Here is a 21,356-nt window from a genome sequence, read left to right as displayed (position 1 = left end):
AAAAGTATAAAGAGAACCATGCTGTACGAAAATAAAATGATAGTCATAAATTTTGTTGTTGTTTGTTAATTCTCTCACGGTTGGAGTTCTGTCAGAGCTTTTTTTGTTTCATGTTTTTTAACATTCCCAAACAATGCCAGCTGTTGAACTGCAACTGTTTCTTTATATCCTGAAAAGTTGTACTGAATTATATTTTATGTAATATAGTTATATATATATATATATATATATATCTATATATATATATCTTATTATTATATATATATTATATTGTGCAATGCATGACTTTGAAAGCTTGAATGTTTTTAAATACCAAACAATTTAATAGACTTGGCGAGGGATTTATTAAAAAACAATTAATTCAGTATCTTGCATTATTAAGAACAAAGAGTGGATCGTTTTTCTGGAATTCAAATGCATAAATTATGACCTTTGCTACCTGCAAATAGCGACATGCAAAATGAAGCGATTAGCCCCCCCCCCCCCCCCAACCCCCCTCCCCCCCCCCAAAAAACTGTGGTAATCGCAGTGACTAGAGTGAAATTGTGTTTATCTTAGCTCGTTGTGCCGGATTGGTCTTTGAACAATGGCACTTTCAGCTAAAGTGCTTTTATCCGTGACTCCTTTAATTCACATTCTAGAGTGTTTCCCCTCTTTTACCATTTATCGGTTTGAGGGCTGAAGCCTTTGTTTCGCTAAAGACTGCAAGAACTTCTAAAAGCACTTCTTACGCGTTTAGAGGCTTACAACAAGTTTTAATCAATCAATATTATTTCATATGACTGAATCAGCCTGATTTCATGAAAATACATTTTAAGCGTCAAATCATCTTCACTTAGTGTAAGCAAGTCATTTCATTGCAAAGGTAGTTTCCCATATACTGTGTACATCTTAAACGAGAGTTCAGACAGGACTTTTCAGAGGAATATTCTCAAGCAGTTCATTTCTTTCTTTTCCCATTCGTATTAAAGTAGAGAAATGGTTTCTAAAAATCTGTGCAAACCTGTGGCTTCCCTCTCACAGCTGTCCCGCTTCTTTCCAGCGGGAGCATGTGGGTTTGGGCCATATCAGCTCTCCACACCTGTGCAAGGTGAGAGAGAGGAAGATAATCCCGACATGGATTTGCCTCATCTCTGCGCTTCAAAGAAACCTGAACAAACAAAATAAAGTAACCTTATCAGCCATCAAAACTTTAAAAACTTCCACCAACTTTCAGCACCATCTTTAACTTCAGAGACCTTCCAGTGCGAGGAGAAGAAAGCTGCCCTCCGTTGTGCAAACCGTGTGGATGTATTAACGGTTTAGGAGACTTGAGATAGATTTGAGATATTTGCGGATGATTTTCAGAGTTCGATCATACTCAAGGTGAGGCAGGATTAGCGTTAGACGCCTTTCATGGCTTCCGGCTTCAACCTTTATCTCCAAATTGCCTTTCAGGAGGTTAAGTGTGTAAAAAGAAAAAAGTGGCGCACATTCTGCCCTTGTCACTGGAGTCAAAGATGTGCGTGTCACTCCACTTAAACGCGTAATTTCAAGGCATTGTGTGCGAGCACAACATGTCGGTTGTTTTGGTTGCTTCAAATTGCCAAAGCGAGATAAGATGATTTGAAGTGTGGGAAAAGTCGGCCACAGACCATATATAAATAATTTTTTTTACCCAGAGTCGGCGTCAGAGCAGATCTACTGGAGGGGCATTGGATCATCGGCGGGGGGGCACTGTCGTTTGATAAATATTTTTTTGACGCATTGGCAACATCATAGTAGCATGGAAATCCAGACCTAAATCTGAAAGATCTATATAGAATGACAATGAAAGATTTAAGGCCCGTTCACACAATAAATAAAGTAATTTATATTAGAATTTAATTGAATGAATGTTGGACGCTTGGCTCAGCAGACCCTAGAATCATTTGTCCTGGAAATTTCCCATGATGGCCACTTGGGTGTTTCCTACAAACCGTGCGATTCAGGATGCTCTTGTTTGTTGTGCAGTCCTGCTTGGATTCGTTTTGGAACCCTGGTTCAAGAAGTGCTTTAGTGCGGGGCCCAGTCTAGCACAAGTCTCCTCGAAGCTGCATGATTGTCATTCACAATGAGAATAAAATATAAACGAGAACGAGCTCAGAACTGTAAGAAAAATAAAAATGCGTCCTAATTTTCGTTTGTTATTATTCCTCTGATTTAGGTCTGTCAAACTGTTTGTTTCATGTTTCTAACATTCCCCCAACAATTCCAGTGTAACGGCAACTTTTTCCTCGTTATAATCCTGACAGTGTACTTAATTTATCTTATGTAAATATACTATAATATATATATATATAATATAGTATATTATATATATATATATATATATCTGATAGTGTGCAATTGCTATGACTTTTGAAAGCTTGAAATGTTTTGTTAAAAGAGTAGCCCAAAGGAAGACATTGATGCCTTGCGAGGGTAATTAAAAACACATTAATCAGATATTCTGTGCATTCTTAAAGAACAAAAGAGCTATGGATATGAAGCAACGAAATAGCTATCTTTTCTAACCTTTCATGGAATTACAAATTTAAATTCACTAAATTTTGTATGAACCTTTTTATTTGCTTACCTGCTCCATGCGACAATGCAAAATGAAACGAGTAGCAGTGTGGTAATCGCCGTGACTAGAGTGAAAATTGTGTTTATTCTGGAGCCGTTGGTGCCGTATTGGTCTTTTGAACAATGCCACTTTCAGCTAAAGTGCTTTATAATCCGTGACTCCTTTAAAATTTCACATTTCCCTAGAGTGTTTCCGCCCTTTTCTTCTTCCCCTCTTTTTAACTTACCATTTATCGTTAGTTGAGTGGCTGAAATCTTTGTTTCGCTAACAGACTGCCAGAACTTCTAAAGGCGACTTCTTGCCCCTTGCGTGGTTAGAGGATTACAACAAGTTTAAAAAAATCATGAATTTCCAATACAGGATATTCAGATTTTTCTGTGACCTCGTCATGAACCCTGGATTTTTAAAAATGATTTACATTACTTAAAAATATTTTATATTATTTTGAAATACTTTTCATGGTCGCAATAACTTACATTTCCTAATCATTCAAAACCATACCACCGTAAGTACTCAAAATTAACATGACTTTTTACAATAACTTAATCGATTTACGTTTGTTATATATTGTCGCAGTTTGGTTGTTTTTGTCTGGCTGGTTTGTGTTCACGCTCTAAATTAGATGGAACTTGATACGGTAACAGTTAGCTATAAGTAATTGTTATCTTATTGGTAGTCTTTATATAGCTATTTTTTCCACCAACTTTGTAGGGTAGGTTTCCAACAATATTATTCATATAACTGAATCAGCCTGATTTCATGAAATAAATTTACGCGTCAATCATCTGTTCACTTAGTGAACCGTCATTTCACAATTGCAAAGAGTAGTTTCCCATATACTGTGGACATCTTAACGAGAGTTTCAGACAGGACTTTTCATGAGGAATATTCTCAAGCAGTTATTTCTTTCTTTCTTTTCTCTTCCCCATTCGTATTACGTAGAAACATGGGTTCTTTAAAATCTTTGTGCAACCTGGTGCTTCCCGCTCCCAGCTGTCTAACCCGCTTTCTTTCCAGCTGGAGCATGTTGTTTGGGCCATATCAGGGGGGGGGGGGGCGGTGGGCTCCACAAAAACCTGTTCATTTGAAGAGAGTAAGATTAATCCCGACATGGGATTTGCCTCAATCTCTGCAGCTTCAACAGACACCCTGAATAAACAAAAATAAATTATATCAGCCATCACAACTTTAAAACTTCTCTTCCCACAACTGTGTCGCAACCATCTTTAAAACTTCAGAGAACTTCCAGTGCGAGGAGAAAAAGCTGCCCTCCGTGTGCAAGCGATGTGTATGTATTACCGGTTTAGGATCAGCTCTATAAAGAGAGTGTGAGAGAATTATAGCCGGCATGATGGATTTCGAGAGGAGTTTCGAAACTCAGACTCAAGTGAGGCAGGATTAGCGTTTAGAAACGCCTTTTCATGCTTCCCGGCTTCAACCTTTTATCCTCCAAATTTGCCTTTCAAGGGAGGTTAAGGTTTAAAAAGAAAAAGCGTGCGCACGTTTCTTCTGCCCTTGTCACTGGAGTCCCAAAGATGTGTGGGCCGTCACTACTCTCCACTTAACTGTTTTTTGTTAAAGCTTAAGGTTTCAAGGCCCCTTGTTGTGCGAGCACAACCTTTCGGTGTTTGGGTTGCTTTCAAATTGCCAAAGCGAGATAGATGATTAAAGTGTGGAAAAAAAAAAACACACATCAGGGGTCTTTTGTTGGATGAAAGCATTTACCTCAAAGAAACTGACATACGAGTATACTTACCGCACAGAAACAAAGTTCAATTTTTGATTGCAGCTCGTCATTGTTTTGGTTTTTTTTCCTTTTTTAATTAACCGCAAGTAAACATGCAATTGTTTTCACACAACTAAACTGGAGTAGTTAATTCACAATTACATTTATAAATAACTTTCATGAAAAGTTATTTTCATTAGATGCACTTAAATCAAGTTCAAATAGAATTTCCTTTAGGAATGTATTTAGAAAAGTATGGAAGGCATATTTATTTTGTTTTAATTTCTCATAAAATATATATATATGAAGAGAGAGAGTATATATAATTTTTCTCTCCCCTATGGTATACATATATATGCATATTTTTAGTTCTGATCATTTCAGAATGCAACAATGCATTAAAACAAAGTGGATGTCATTCAAGTATTCACAATGGCCTTAGGTCAACTCTAGACAGTTGTTACCAACACCAAACCGAATCAGTTGCATGATGGAGTTGGACCTACACTGTTGTGATAACGTAGTGATTTGCACAGTGTCTTTAATATTCATAAACGCTCTGCAACCTCCTTTCATCCATTATTCTGTCACGGTCCGCTTATTGTATATTTTGAGTCGGTTTTACGATCGTGCCGCCATTAAACTCTACTTCTTCGGACCTTTCCGGGCCTTTAAACATCAAACAGATGGGAACAGAACAGACCACCAGAAGCAATCTTAGCCCTGGAGTTAACAGACAGCCAAAGTAATCTTCCAACCTGTACCTTGTTCACGGAAAACATTGACCTACCTGAAGATGAGTAGCAACCAGTTTTCATCATCCCCAAGATGTCAGCAAGAAATAAGGCCTACTCATCAGGAACACACGAGAAAAAAAAAAAAAAACATTAAATAGACATTGTAAAATTGTAAAAATTTTCAAATTAGTTTATAAATAGGACATAAGCAGTTTTTTACATTCACCAGTTTTGAAGGGAGACCGCTGATAAGTATTAAAGTTACATGTGTGGTTATTATTTTCAGAGGCAGGCCAATGTTTTCGCGGTCCCTGGGTTTTGTAGATATTTTCATTGGATATATCTTTTATCATATACCTATAAATCATTTTACTTCTTTTATTCAGACAAACGAGTCGTCTTAGACGCACCGTTTTCCCGCCGTGTTGCTACGTCGTTCGTAGATAGGTACTTTTATCTTATATATTCAATTATTTAAAATTACTAATTAATATAAATAGTATTGTTTGCATATTTTGCAATGTATTTATATTATATAATATAACTTTATTTTAATTTGTTTCTCCATATTCAAAAGCTCAGTCTCTGCAGCCATCTAGTGGCCACTTAGTAGCACCACAAAAAATAAAAAAAAAAAAATAAAAAAAGAAACAAGAAAGAGGAAACGCAACGTCAGTCACAGTTCGAACTTAATCTTGCGCAAATACTACGTAATGGGCGTGGCTTGGTCATTATGGTCTATCCTATTGGGTCTAAATCCGGGAAGCGTAGAAGCGTTTTCGTCCTTGTCCGTTCCCCGGCTGTTATTTGAAACAATAACACAGACTCGGATTTAGTCGTCGTTTCATAAAAACGATGACGGTTTGATAGAATAGTAATTAATTAACACGAAACTAGTCACGGTGATTTAAGGTATGGGTGTAACCTAAAACTGCTTTAAAAAGTAAAGATTTTTAAGTAATTTAAATTCAAGCGGCGTTTGTAGTCACTGTTTGCCCTGGAGTGTTATTACTGCTTATATTTTGTGTGTACAGTGGAAAACTACCATGTTTTTTGAGCATTTTACTCCATTTGAATACCATGTTTTTTGCCATGGCACTTTCAATGTAACGTTTTTTATTCTTTTTTAGAACAGTACTACCTTATTTAGCTTCCCAGAGTATCATAGTATGGGTACAGCCTATGGTGGAAATCTCTTTATTTATGTGGTAACTCTCCATAGTTTTTTAGTTCACATATAGCATGCTAATACCATGTGTATCCTCAGTTGCAACCTTAAATCCATATCTAGTCCGATACACAAATTGACTAGCCTGCCAATTGCATGGTGACTTTAAATCAATGCATGTCTGTAAATGCATGTTATTATAGATTACATGGAACTTATACAATATTACACGCATCTGGGCTGATTTCCTTACCGGCTCTCAGATCGTGATGGAGCAGGTGAGCCGTTCTCCTCTTTCCATCATGTGGAAGAGTTTCTATTATTAAGTGTTCTTTCAGATAGGAGGGATAGTAGCCTCTGATCTGTTGTCAGTTCCCACTCCACCTGCTGTGGATGGATAGATGTGGGGTTTGCAGAGCTGATCTGTCAGAGGAAAGGGGGGGGGGGGGGGGGAATCACCTTGGAACGACTTAAAATAGTGTTGATAGCTCCATAGTTTTATGTGTAATTGGAATAGAATAAAGATGGAAAGAAAAGATTTGACTGCTGCTAACGCTGCAGTCCAGAGACAAAACAGGTGAACAAACAAATGAAACGTTTTTGTGGACCTACCTCCAAGTCAGTGTTCAGGTTGTAAAATTGATGAGGGAGACCGCCGATTATTTTTGCAGCTATATTTCTGATGTTCCGCATGCATTGGTTTATAGATGAGATTGCGGGTGGCATAATGCATGTGATTGTAGACGTGGTTGCATGCTCTTGCAGCAGGAGCAGAGAGATTGGGATGCTGTTAACAGGTTGCTGCAGCATCATGGGTTCAAACCTGTCAACTTTGCAGATCCAACAGAGAGACAAGAAACCTTGCAGGTAATCGCATCACTGATATTCCAAAAATAGTTTTTAAATAAATGAAAGAGATTCTCGTCAATATTCCAATATTTCTCGACGTCGGTGCATTTATACTGGATGTTGTTTGTTGTCTGTTAGAATTGGTTCTGTTGGAGCGTAAGTCTGCATCTGATGTACGGCTGATGTTGAAGACCATGCTGTCAGATTCTGAAAGGAGACAGGGTCTTATTCAAGAGCTCATTCAGTCCAACAGCCAACTAAAGTGATGTCTTTCAGCTTTCATCGATTCACAGTTAATATGCTTTAAATACGCCTCTAATGCTGCTGAGGTCTTTATTATATTCAGATCTTGGGGTTATGCATAAAACAGGTTTTAGTACAGTAAATTTCACAAGATTGAAAAGAGGGTCATACCTCTTCCAAAAATTAAAAAAATGTAAAATTATATTTTGCAATAAAGAAAATAAAGCCCCTTTTTTAAATTTTTTTTTTGTTTTTTTTTCTTTAACTTTGTGAAATTGTTTTATGACAATTTAAGGTCTAATTTTCATTATTGTTGGCCGAATAAAAAAAAAAAACAAAAAAAAACAGAGTAAATAATAATAAAAAAATTGGTATATTGATCATAACTCTAAAATAATTAAGATAATTAATATAAAAAAACGTTACATGCAAAATAATACATACTATATACAATTTAATAAAGGTTTATACATTATGGTTGCAACTAAATTCATTTTTGTTGATTATTTGTTATTTAAATCATTCCCTGGTCACATTTACCCCCAAAATCAAATGAAATAAGTAAGGTTTTATATAATAAAATTCAAGAATATGTTTTGGAGCCATTTGCGCTGTGAGATTATTTTTTATTATTATTATTTTCATTACCAATATGCAAAAATATATAAATAAATAAACTGTAATGCTTAATTACATCATTTAATATGTTTGTACTGACTTTAAATTGTTGATTTGTTATTTACAAATGATGAACAAACAAATTGATTTATGTGTTTGTAATAGTACAGTTTTTTTTATGTTCTGTCGGTAATGAGAACAGATAAAAAAAATAATGTCAAAATAAAAATCCTAATGGTCCGTTAAAAGTAGACTTTGTTTTTTCTTTGTGCAAAATATATCTCCTTTTTGGGGTGGAATGTGTCTCTCTTTATCGGCATTTCAGCGTAGATATTCAAATGACTCTTTAATATTTGAATTGTTTAGCACTTGTGGTTTCTTCTCCAGGGGACGCCTCCTGGACATGTTGGCTTCTGTCAGCACACGCTCAATAATGTAAACCCCTTGTGTGCGGCAGTGGTGCTGCCCATCTGCTGGTAATGTAACATAATGACAGGACAGACGTTGTTCCCGGCTCATTCCACAGCACAGCTAATCCAAGCAAATTAGAAGTGCAAAAACTCACATAAAGCACGGTAAAGTTGCCTGGATCATTTTCAGAGAGGAAGTGCAGCAGCATCAGACGCGAGCCGCCCGTCATCCTCAGAGGGCTGCCGAGCTGGAGGGCATCCTGGATGGGGTGAAGGTCAAAGTTCAAGACCTAGAGGACTCGTACATCGGTAAAGCGGCCCAACAGCACAGCCATTTCCAACAAACTGCAGCAGGACAATGAGAGATGCTGAGGTATTTTAAGCATTAAATGCATGACAATGATTTGCTTTAGATAGCAGTATCATGTAACATTGGTTTTGTATTTGCAGAAGCGCTGTCAGTCTCTGGAGCAGAAGCTGTCTCAGGAGGAAAGAGCAGTGTGTCCTCAGCTGCAGAAGAAGCTCCAGTACGCCGTGCTGGGAGGAGAAGACGTCTGCCCGACAGAACCAGGCCTTCCAACAGATCCACCGCAGATCAGCCCCGACTCAACTCCAACCAGCGACCAGCAGTGAGTGACGGAGAGGATCATGGGATCGGCATGAATTATAATCAGTGGTGGTTTCTACACATGCTATTTTATTTCTTTTAACTGCATGTTTAAGTCATGGAAATCATTTACAAGAAGCTGTATAGAAAGTTTACAGGAATGTTCTGTTGAATATTATAGTTTTAATTTATTATATTATTATTTTAATGATAAATATTAATTATTATTAATAATATATAATTTTCCATTTTATTTTGTCTATTTATATTATTTAATTTAACATTCAGAAAAATTAGAATTTCTTTTAGTAATTATGAACAATTATGAGACATTTTTCAAAGGTAACCTCCGCCTTGGGCAATTAATAAAAAATGATTTATAAATGATTCCTTTTTTTGAGGACCCATATTTTTTATCTATAGATGATCGTTTTTATAAATAAATTTTAAAGTCTCTAAATTGTTTTTATTACTATTTTTGTTTTTTTATTAGTTAGGATTTTTTAATTCAAAAATGTCCCCCTTTTATTATATTTATTATTTTTTTACATTCTATGTTTAATATTATAGGTATTGTAAAATAGAACTTCAATTGTTTGTCTTATTTTAAACAGTTGTTTAGAAGATAACCCTGCCTTGGGCAAACATTTTGTTGTTTTGAGAACCTGAATGTGTTTTTGACTGATAGAATTTTTTCTACATGTTTTAAAAAATTATATATACAATATGTATATTATTTATTTTATTTTTAATTATCATCCAGTAATTGGAACCAACTGAAGAGATAATTTTACTGGTGCTTGTAAAAGCTGATGCTGTTTTTTGTTTCTTCTGAAGGATTTTGGACATCGTTGACATGTCGAGTCCCAAATGCAAACAGCTACGGAATGAACGAAGTAAGTGTATGAATGATTTGAAATTAATTAATTAATGAAAGTCCTTACACATCAGTGTCATCTTTCCTGCAGGATATATAAAAGCAAGCTCATGAGAGAAGGACTCCTCAAACCTCCCAAAGAACAGATCCACAGTGGAAAAGACGCCACTGACACGTCTTCCAACTCAAGGCCCTTCTGAAGGTATCGTCAGTGACAAGTGTTTGATATCTGTTCTTGATCTTGACGTGTAAAAGTGATTCTGTTTTGGCTCTAGTCTACCAGGAGCAGCTGAAGGAGACCAAAGCACAGCGAGAAGAACTCAGGACTGAAATCCAAGGTTAAAAGAAGATCTGGAGTCCAGGTTGATAGCACATTTTTGGACCTTTAATATCAGTTGATTTTTTTTTTTTTTTTTAGATGGTGACATTTGTTAATGTTACCACATTTTAGACCCACCATTAAAGAACTGAAGACCTGCAAACAGCAGCTGAGACGCCTGGATCGAATCATTCCAGCAGAGCAACATCAGGGAAGATCTGCATTGAGTGAACACAGTTCTTCTAATGAAGCATTTTGACTCATCAGGGTAATGAATGTACTTGTTTAAAACAGACCATCTCAAGCACTCAATCGCTCGGACTCCGGCAGAGATGCCAACACAAATAACACCGGCATCCCAGATACCTGGATGCTTCTACCTGCAGAGACTCCTTATGGTACGTAAAGATGCGTGATTGAATACGCAAACTGCTTTAAAGTCAGTGTTATTATAGTTACACTAAGGACTAAACCATAAAAAAACTGTTTTGTTCAATTCAAATATTAATGAAAGGCTATAATAGTCTCTCAGTTAACCAAAAGAGGTTGATGTGTGGTCTGATGTTTCTGGTTGTTTTCAGGATGTTTTGTAAGGAACTCACATGTGCAAGATGTCAGTCATCTCATTTCTGCAGTGTGAAAGTTCAATGTAAATTCAAACCGAAGATCTTGCCTTCAAGCGGGAGAAGGTGATATTTATCACAGTTCAGGATAGCATACTATTTTTTTGGTATATTACTGTACAAACTAGAATATAAAACTAAAACCAGTTCCCAAAGCATTTCCATAGACTGTACAGTTTGCAGTATTACGTGCTCAATTTGACATTATGACAAATAATAGAAATTGCGCAGATTTAAAGTGATGTAATGATCTCATGAGTAATGACAGTTCCATTCGGAATGTAAGCCAATGCCTCACTGACATCATTCACATGTGGATTTTCTCTGCAAGATCCTACATGACATCACCGCATTCCGGACCAAATCCCAGAGCTCCGTTGGGTTTGCTGAGGCAACGTGCGCAAACCAACCTAGAGCTCAGCAGGAGGCGGAGTTTGAGTTCTGATTGTTTCCCCCCCTGTAGGTTTGGAGCCGACAACTAACCTCTCTTAGCAGTGAGGTCAAATCTTTTGGGCAATTGAATTTGAAACTAGAAGGTGCGTTTCACATTTATCACTATTCGGTGAAATTCAGTCATTTTAATAGGAATCCACATGATTGGAGCTTTGCTTGAGATTTTGCTGATTTCGCATCAGGTTTAAGTTGATTGATGTCGACCAACAGATGCTGATTGGCTTGAAAGTGACTTCTGTGTGACTTCATTGCTACACTATCGACAATAGACAGTGGACCTCAAGTTTTGCTGATGTTTGCACATTTAGCATCGTTCGGTAATTTTTTTGTGGGGGAAATTTTAGTAATTTTAGTAGGAATCTGTACAAGATTCAAGAACTGGTTGAAATTGGTTACGTGGATTCGGCGCATTGACCAACAGAAATCTGTTTGGTTTGGAAGTGACCTTGCTTCATATATTTCTATGATATTGAGTAACAAGATTTTGCTGAAATTTGAATTCATCTAAAGATGTGGTCATATTTTACGTTTAATGACAAAATTCAGTAATTTCAATGAGATCGTATGCAGTCGGGAACTGTTGAAAAAGTGGGTAAAACCTGGTTAATCTTTAGGAAATGAATTTAACTAAAGGTGTGGTCACGTTTACAGTTGTTTTTCAAACTTCTGATGGCGAAATTTTAATAGGAAGTTTAATAGGGAACGGTTGAATAAACCCGCCTCATTGCAAAATAATACACTTATGGCGGAGAACAGCTTTCTTGTCACCCACAATGCGAAGTTCTGATTGCATAGATTCCCACTTGAAATTACTGGATTTCACCAACAAAAATTCACAGAACAGTAGTAAATGTGACCACATCTTTAGTTAAATTAAAATTTCTGTGAATTTTTGTAGCAGAAATTTAGTGATTTCATTTGGAATCAATGAGATCATAAATAGTTGAACCTGTTGTGAAATATTTCACTTTCAAGCGAAGTTCCGTATCGCACCAATCCTGTTAAAACGACTGAATTTTGCCCTCAAAAATTCGCAATTTTGCAGAAATTTTGCAAATTCGCAAATGTGACCGCACTTTATTATAAATTAAAATTGCAGCAATTTTTTGCAAACAAAATTCGGTTAATTCAGTAAAATCAGTCCAGGCTACCGGAATGTCACTTCACTTAAAAACTTTTTGTCCACTCGGTAAGTGGCTTCACAATGAATTGAAATTGCGAATAAATCGCGATGCACAGGTTGTCAGTGAAGAACGGTATTTCGAATGTGATTTGTTTGGTTCACTAGGATCTTCATCGTGCCTCATCCGCTCCGACTGGTAGAAGAGGTTCAGTGAGGTTGCCATGATGGCAGCCAGAGGGCATAGCATCCCCTCCGCTCCTTCCCGTCAGATCCCGTGGCGGGTGGAAGACTTGATGCTTATCGTCGACACGCTTCTCGATGAGACGGCATCAGAAGACAAGGTACGACTTCTCCTAAAAAGCAACGTTTCCCTTAGTGTTCTCAGTAACTCCATCAGCTGAAGATGCTTCACGATTTCCTCAGGTTCTGCGGAGCCCCACCAGACACACACCCTGGGAGTCCATGGTCGCCCACTTCCAGAAACTCTTTGACAGCCCCATCGCTGACAGGAATCTATCCTCGCATGCATCAGCAACGCATTGAACGAGGTCTACACGGCCACTAAAGCTGGGCGAGATGAACAAAGGCCATGAGGAATCTCAGAGACGTTCTAGATTTGGGTATTGAGAATGAGAATTATGAAACACTCCAAAGATGTCTCTGCATACCTGTATGACTTGCACCCTTCCTATTCCTCTCTGATTTGATAATGTTGTTATATCTAGATGATAAAGCGCCACCTAGCGAGGGTCGTCAACAGGGCCGGCACAACTCGTGTCGCAGTCAGGAAGCCGCCAGCAGGTCAACGAGCTTCTACAGCCTTCTGGAAACGGCAGTGACATTGACAGGTTGCGTCCATCTGTCTAAGTCTTTTGTGCTCTAATGTCTGTAAAAACTGTTCTATATCATCGTACGAATAAGTTTTGTAAAATCGCTAACAACAGTTAATTGTCAGTAATTCCCAAAGTTTGTCAACAACCAAATCCGCTCTGACTTGTTTTTGTTTTTTATTTTTTATTTTATTCATTTATTTTATTAGATAATTAGCTTTTTCAACTTACAAAACCTCTACAGGTTTTTAATGCAATTAGGGTATAGTTTAGGCATAGGTATGCAGGGTGATTTTTTATATTTATTTTATACAATTAATCATTATTCATATTTTAAAGCGTTTAAATATGTAGACATTTAAGGTTTTTGATATTTTATGACACCTAATACATTACTCTACCTAAAATATTAAACCTAATGATAAAGAAGACTCTATAGCAAACTTTTTCATGCAGTTTCATGTGTTGCCTATCAGAAGAGAGTTAATATGAAATTATTATTAGTTAATGCCGCAGTATCATGAATACTAACAATGGGACCAATTTTTTATAGCATTTATTGATGTTGATGTTAATTTATAATATTATGATATATATTCTGTTTGGTTGTGTTAAATCAGATTTCTTTCATAATAAATTTGACTTGACCTTGAAATGTTAAATATATGTACAAACTGTACATGCCAGTAAGTTTTGCTCATTATTTTATGATATCTAGTACATTGTTTATGAGTTGAACCTTATTATAAATTATGACCAACTTCGTCGTAATTCACCCGTTTAATTAATTGCTCGAGTTTTATGTTAAGAATGGTTTATAAAAATGTTGATATTTAGTTTAACAGTTAATTTCCATTGCCAAACCAAGCAAAATGAATCAAAATAATTTCCCAATTGTGTTTTTAATATTAGGTATAATCCTGTTATGCCATTTACAACTGCATATATTTTTCTAAGTGTCAGCTATCAATTAATTGCTGTTCGTTCATGGTTGATGAATCATGGTCTTTTGTAATCTATTTAATTATTTAAAATTAAATTAGAAAGGGACAATAGTTTCCAAGTTTTTTCATTATTTGTAGTATACAGTACATTTATCTTAAGGGAATTTAATTCAATTGGCAAAGTGTAAAATTTTTAAACAAACTTATTGGTTCAGTTATGAAACACGCAATGGTTTATTAAAAGTTAAACTTATCAGCTTTTAAGAAACTACATTGAAGAAATGTATAAATTGCTCTTTAAAAAAAGTTTCCAATGTCAGTTTGAAGAAGTGTGACTTCAGGACCAGATGACACAAAAAAGTCTCCTTCATTAAATCTGGAAACAATGATGCTGATTTAATGTGAGTTGGTGACCCACTGGTGTTATTCATAGTGATGTTTGGTATTTCACAGTATCATTGTAAAGCTGCAGCGAACATGAGGAATTTCTTTCCAGTTTTCACTCGTTATAATGGAACTTCTGCGAACTCTGGTGTGGAGAACAAACTTTTGTCAAATTAAACAAAACAGAGTCAAACAAGTTCATTCTTCAGTATTATAGTGCACTGAAAATCCTGAGCACACATGAACTTGTCTCCTAAACTAGTAATGTTGTTTCCTCTCCTTTCAGACCGTCCCGACTCAGATGAGTTTTACCAGCAATACATTCTCTCAAACGATGGTTTGTAAGCACCAAGTGGTCTTCACACCTGAATTTAAATGTTTTACTGCGTTTTTTATTGTAGGTTCATATGTTAAAATAAATGTGCATTTCGGCTGTGTGTTTTCTGAATCAGATCACAACAGCAGTTTATCTTAAAAGCTATTCAACCACTGGTGTTGTATTCAGAAGCCTGTTATTAAGAGGACAGTTTTATGTTATGATTGGCAGATATTTTCAGGTCTGCAAAGTCCCATCAGTCTTTTGTTCTCTGAAGTGCTGGAGTGTACCTGAAGTTTCTCCATGAGCAGACTGTTGGAAGGTGAGCGTAGTGATGAGCGTCAAGACAAACTCTGGATGTCTCTTTAAGACGTGCCGTTATGACCGTGACATGACGACAGGCCCGATGTGAGAAGCCAGCGTGACGCTCAACGTCTTGCTGTAGAATAGAGTCTGGTTGTCTTGATCAGCAAAATAAACTGCAACAGAAAAACATTTTTTCTGAAGTTTGAAAAATATTTTACGTCACTTATAGGACAGATGTACATGAATCTTTGAGCTGAGAGCTGTATATTCGATTTGGAGAGATGAAGGTATTTTTACCAGCTTTTCCTGACAAGTGACTGATGAAATCGCCTCAGTATCCTCCTCTCCAACCCAAGGTGAAGTAGATTCTTTAGCGCCACTGCACAAACTCAGCAAATCAGTACACTTTAAATAATACTGCTAATTATTTTTTATTTAAAATGCATAGTTTTCTTCAGCAAGGATGGAGTAAAATTGACAAGAAAGACAGCTATACTGTTACAAAGGATTACTATTTCACATAAACACTTCTGTCCACAAAAAAAACATATCTTGGTTTTTCAACAACAAAAAAATGCATTAAGCAGCACAATTTCAACATTAATAAGAAATATATCTAGAGACAGTAACTCAGAAACACTAGAATAATTTTGCACGGATTATGTGCCACTGAAGGACTTATTGAAAAAGTTATTTTAAATTAAAATCTTTCACAAATTATATTTTACTGTATTTTTTTAAACAAAATAAATTGCAGCTTGGAGGGGGAAAAAAAAAAAAAATCTTATTAATGCCTATATTTATATTAAAATACCAAAAAAAAAGTTATTTTCATTGATTTAATTGTTTAAAACAGATAAAATATATAATACAGATGCTGTTTTATATATTAATTAATAATAATATATACTAAGAATAATAATTATATACCACATTAACTGTTTATTATATAAGATATGTAATACCGCAAGTATGTTCAATGAAATCGCATTAAAAAAATCCAAAAAAAATGTAAAATGCAAATAACAAAATACAATTTATTTGTAACAATTTACCATTTATATAATTATATTTACCAGTATAATTTTAATGTATATATATAAAAATCACTGGATTAATGATGATTTTACCCAATGAACATAAAATGCATTCATGTGATAATTTATAATAGACAGAATTTTATATAGAACAATGTGTATATAGTAATGAATAATAATTTTTCAGTGAGAATTACATATCTAGTGCCCTGCTGATCTTTTTGTTCCTGCTCTGTCTGTGCCCTCTTTGGTTCTTGTGGGTTACGTGACGACAGTGTGGGACTTGCAGAGGAGCACTGGGAAAAACAGCTCTAAGCTATGGCAAAAAAAACAACACAACGATTTTAGATCATTACCTGTAACCTTGAAGATGTTTGAACAAGTTCTGTGAGATAAAGTAACCTTTCTTCAGAAGCTCTGGGCAGGAAGCATGTACACCCACATACTGGACCGACTGAAGATAGGTTCAGCTTTATGACTCTCCGCGCCGTCAGAGACGCTTCTTAGTACCCTGAACAAACAAACCAGCTCAGAGCAAGAACAAAACACCACAATGAAGAATTCATATGACTCGAAACAGATTTGTTACCTGCGCCATTAACCAAACTGAGCGAGGATGAATTGGTGTCTTCTGATGCTGGATGGGAGAGGTTCAAACACACAATCCGGGACCTGTCCTGTGGACTGGCCCTTTCATCTGTAAACAGGTACCCTTCAGGTGGACAGTCGAAACCCCGTTGCCTGGCAACTGGAACGCTGACCTGAGGCCCAAACGGACCCATGTTCTCAATAGGCCACACTGTTCTAGGTCCTGTCAGAAAGCACCATTCCTCAGCTTCATTTCAAACCCACCAGTTGGGAAAAATATTTGAAGGTTTTCGACTGTAATCATTTACACATAATACGTAATATAATGGGATAAAGCCCCAATTTTTAACATATAAAAAATTTATAACCATCTTCATAATTGTTAATATAAATATATCATATATATATATATTATATATACACATACAAACACAAATTAGATCACATGTTACTGTTACCACTATGTATTAAACAAATTGGACTGTTAAAACTTAAAAAATAGTTTATAAACACTTTAAATATTCTTTTTATAGTATGCTATATTAAACGTATATATTATGAAATTTTGATTCAAATTTTTTTTTGTAATAATATTAACATAACATTATATATGAATTGTTAGATATAATATTAAAATCAATTAAAATGTTAAACATAAATAAAATAAGTAATATCATTAGAAATTTACAGTAATAAATGCATATATAAAAAATAACTTTAAACTATATTGATATGTTTATGCTACATTAAACAGTTAAAAATATTAATAAAAATGTAAACATTTCATATCATTGTAATGTTAATATTATAAGACATTAAACATGATATTTTACACATAATATAAATGCATATCTAAAGTAAATACAGCGGAGATAAACCAAAAATAAAGCTGCATAAACAAAAGTCTCATTTGGCTGCAAAGCAACAAAAATTGATTATTTTAGGGGGGTGATTTCTTTTTCTTACCCACTGTGTGTTTATATATATATATCTGGACCCCTTAAATCATGACAAACCCATTGTAAACTGAACATCATGATATACATAACGTGGCATTACACACCTGAAATGAGAAGGTTACAGCTCTATACGGTCCCATTGATCCGACGAGCCCTGCGGCTGAAAAAACCTCTGGCCGCTCCCTCTGAGCAGTGTGTGAACCACAGAGGACTGATCACCTGTCTGACCCTCTGCACAGCACCTGCATTAATTTAAAACACACCCAACAGCATTACAGCACACACACCCACACACACACACACACAACCACACACACACCACAAACACAAAAGAACTCCAGCAGCGGTCAGGAAACACTCACACTGCCATACTGTGTGCAAAGCTCCACCTCACTGCAACCCTGAAACAACCAAAACAAACAAACGTGCATTTAAGGACTAAACCCTTTTAGTTTGTAAAGGACAACCTAATGATGACCACAAAATACTAATAAACAAATACAATATAATGACATTTAATATATTTTAATTAAATATAAAAATAAACAAAAAATATATCGTTAAAGAAACGTTAATATTTGTTAAATAAACTAAGGTTTCTCAAAGTAGACAATATATTTGACCCAGCGTTTCTATATGTTAAACTGCATTAAACAATGTTTTTTTTTCAATTAAAATTTCAAAACAGCTGTTTTTTCTTGTGTTGAATGAAACCTTTTTTCTAAACGCAAAAATAAAACTAAACAACACGCTTTAAATGTCAAAATCGTAATATTGCACATGATACGTGTACTAATGATCATTGACAAGGGGTGATTATGTTTTTTTTAAGCATAAATCAGCTTTTAAGCGCCTCAAACCAAAACAAACAAAAACACTTCACGTGTTTTGATCACTCACTTTCACTTTTTAAACACGATTTAAGTAAAAGAATATGTAAAACGCTGACTTTATCGTCAAACTGTGATAGCCATACTCTTAGGTCACGTAGACCTACCTGACACGGGTTATCGTGATTTGTCGTTAGTTTTAAAGTGTTTTTAGGTAAAGGACAGCGTGTTCCCACTTACCATGTTTGCTGTACAAGACCCTGTGATCACTGTTCGCACGCCGAGCGTCATGCGTCATGACGGAGCGCCGCAGAGCACAAAAGCCGCGACGAAACAAGCACACAAAAAAAAAGAAAGAAAAAAATAAGAAAAGCTATGAATAGGTCCTATTTATTTGCAGTTTAAATAGTTCGTGCTTTTAGATTCAGTATATATACACATTAACTTTTTTTTATATAATGATTATTGTAATACAGCAATTATGTCCAATTGAAATCTGCATTAAAAAATCCAAAATAAAATGTAAATGCAAATAACAAATACCAATTTATTTGTAACAATTACAATTTGACTATTACAGATAATTTATAATGTATATATAATAAATCATTGGATAATGATGATATACAATGAAATAAAATGCATTCATGTTATAATTGATAAAACAAGTACATAATTTATAACTGAACAAATGTGTATCTATAATGAATAACATTTTTCAGTGAGACTTACAAAATATCTAGTAGCTCCTGCTGATCTTGTTCTGCTCTTCTGTGCCTGTCTTTGGTTTCTTCGTGTGTTACGGTGCAGACCATGATGGGACTGCACACAGGGCAGCATGGGAAAAACAACTCTAGCTATGAGCAAAAAAAACCAAGCAACGATTAAGATCATACCTGTAACCTTGAAGATGTTTGACAAGTTCTGTGAGATAAAGTACCTTTCTTCAGCAGCTCTGGGCAGGAATGCATTGTACACTCCACATCTGACCGACTGAAATAGTGTTCAGCTTTACTGACTCTCCGCGCCGTCAGAGACGCTTCTTTACCCTGAACAAACAAACCAGCTCAGAGCAAGAACAAACACCACAACTGAAGAATCAAATGACTTCGAAACAGATTTGTACCTGATGCTCATTAACAAACTGAGCGAGGATGAACTCGTGTCTCTCTGTGCTGCATGGGGAGGTTAAAACATCCGGGACTGTCCTGTGGACTGGCCCTTTCATCTGTAACCAGGTACCCTTCAGGTGACAGTCGAAACCCACGTTGCCTGGCAACTGGAACCGCTGATCCCGAGGCCCAAATGGACTCTCATCTTTCATCTGGCCACCACTGTTCGTTATGGTCCTGTCAGACCACGACCACATACTATACCGCTCTGCCGTTTCACCCCAACGTAGAAAAAATATTTTGAAGGTTTAGGACTGTAATCATTTACAAATAATAAGGAAGATATATAATGGATAAAGCCAATTTTTTAATCATAAAAACTCATACATACCATCTGCACATAATTGTATAAATAAAATATATGAACACAATTATATGAGTATTTTATTATTATACAAACAAACCTTAGTATTACATGTTTACTGTTTAGCGCTATGCTATTAAACCCAAATGAATGTTAAACTGTAAAAATATAACGTTCTAGAACACTTTAAAACATATTTTTATAGTATGCTAGTAGTTTAACAACGTACTATATTATTGTAACACTTCACACTTAACCATTGTTTGTTAATCAGAACCTGTACAATAAACTCACTTGGCTATACTGATGGACTTATTGAGAGAACTATAATATTAAATCAATTGTAAAATGTCTAATATATCTATCATATATATTTAAATTGTTGAATCCATTTTAGAACTGTTTAAGGCCTATTTATAAATGCTATACTACCTACAAATAACTTCTTTAAAATAGGGATTTGATATTTTTTATGCTAACACGTATATCACACCAGTTAAAGTCTAAATCTATTACAAAATTGTCAAAAAATATTAATAAAACTATGTAACACATTTCGCTCATCTTGAATGATAGCTAAAGTAAAATAGACGAGCTGGATTGAACAAAACATAAAGAGCCTGCATAAAAACAAACGTCTTCATTTTGGCCTGCAAAGAGCAACAAAAGTTTGGTCCTTTTTAGGGTTAAGCGTGATTCTTTCATATTCACCCATCTGGTCTTTGTGTTTATATATATATATATGGCACTGGACCCTTACTAAACATCATGTAAACCCAGGTAACTGATAACATTCATCGGAATACATAACGTGCATTACCCCGAATATGAGGAAGGTACAGCTATATACGGGATCATCTGACCAGAGAGCCTGCGTGAACACCTCTGCCGATGCCCTTGAGCCAGTGTGTGAACCACCAGACGACTGACCCCTGTAGACCCTCCCTGCACAGCACGGCGCATTAATAAAACAGCACACACAGCACAGCCAGCACACACCACACCACACACACACACACACAAAGAACTCCGAGCAGCGGTGAGCGAACCACGCACCACAGTCGCCGATAATGTGTGCAAAAAGTCCACCTCCACTGCAACCTGAAAACAAAAAACCAAACAAACGTTGCCATTTCTAGGTACTAAACTTTGATTGAAAAGGACAGACATACGAGTGGACCACACACAACAATGTACTACACTAACAAAATACAATATATATCTGGGCCCTTTTAAATATAGAGTATTATGAAATTATGTAACACACACCCACGCACACCACCAAACAAATTAGAGCGTTAATAAGAAAAGTATATATTTGATTAAGATAAGAACCTTCCATGTTC

The 21,356-nt window shown here is 35.8% G+C and overlaps 1 pseudogene; it reads left to right on the top strand.

The window, feature by feature from the left end:
• Window positions 1-6,742: 6,742 nt before the first annotated feature.
• On the top strand, window positions 6,743-14,843 carry LOC122144971 (annotated as a pseudogene).
• Window positions 14,844-21,356: the final 6,513 nt, after the last annotated feature.

Source organism: Cyprinus carpio, unplaced genomic scaffold, assembly GCF_018340385.1.
Source record: "Cyprinus carpio isolate SPL01 unplaced genomic scaffold, ASM1834038v1 S000006810, whole genome shotgun sequence".
Taxonomy (NCBI): domain Eukaryota; kingdom Metazoa; phylum Chordata; class Actinopteri; order Cypriniformes; family Cyprinidae; genus Cyprinus; species Cyprinus carpio.
Note: the sequence above shows the minus strand (reverse complement) of the source record. Positions and strands in the feature narration are given on the sequence as shown.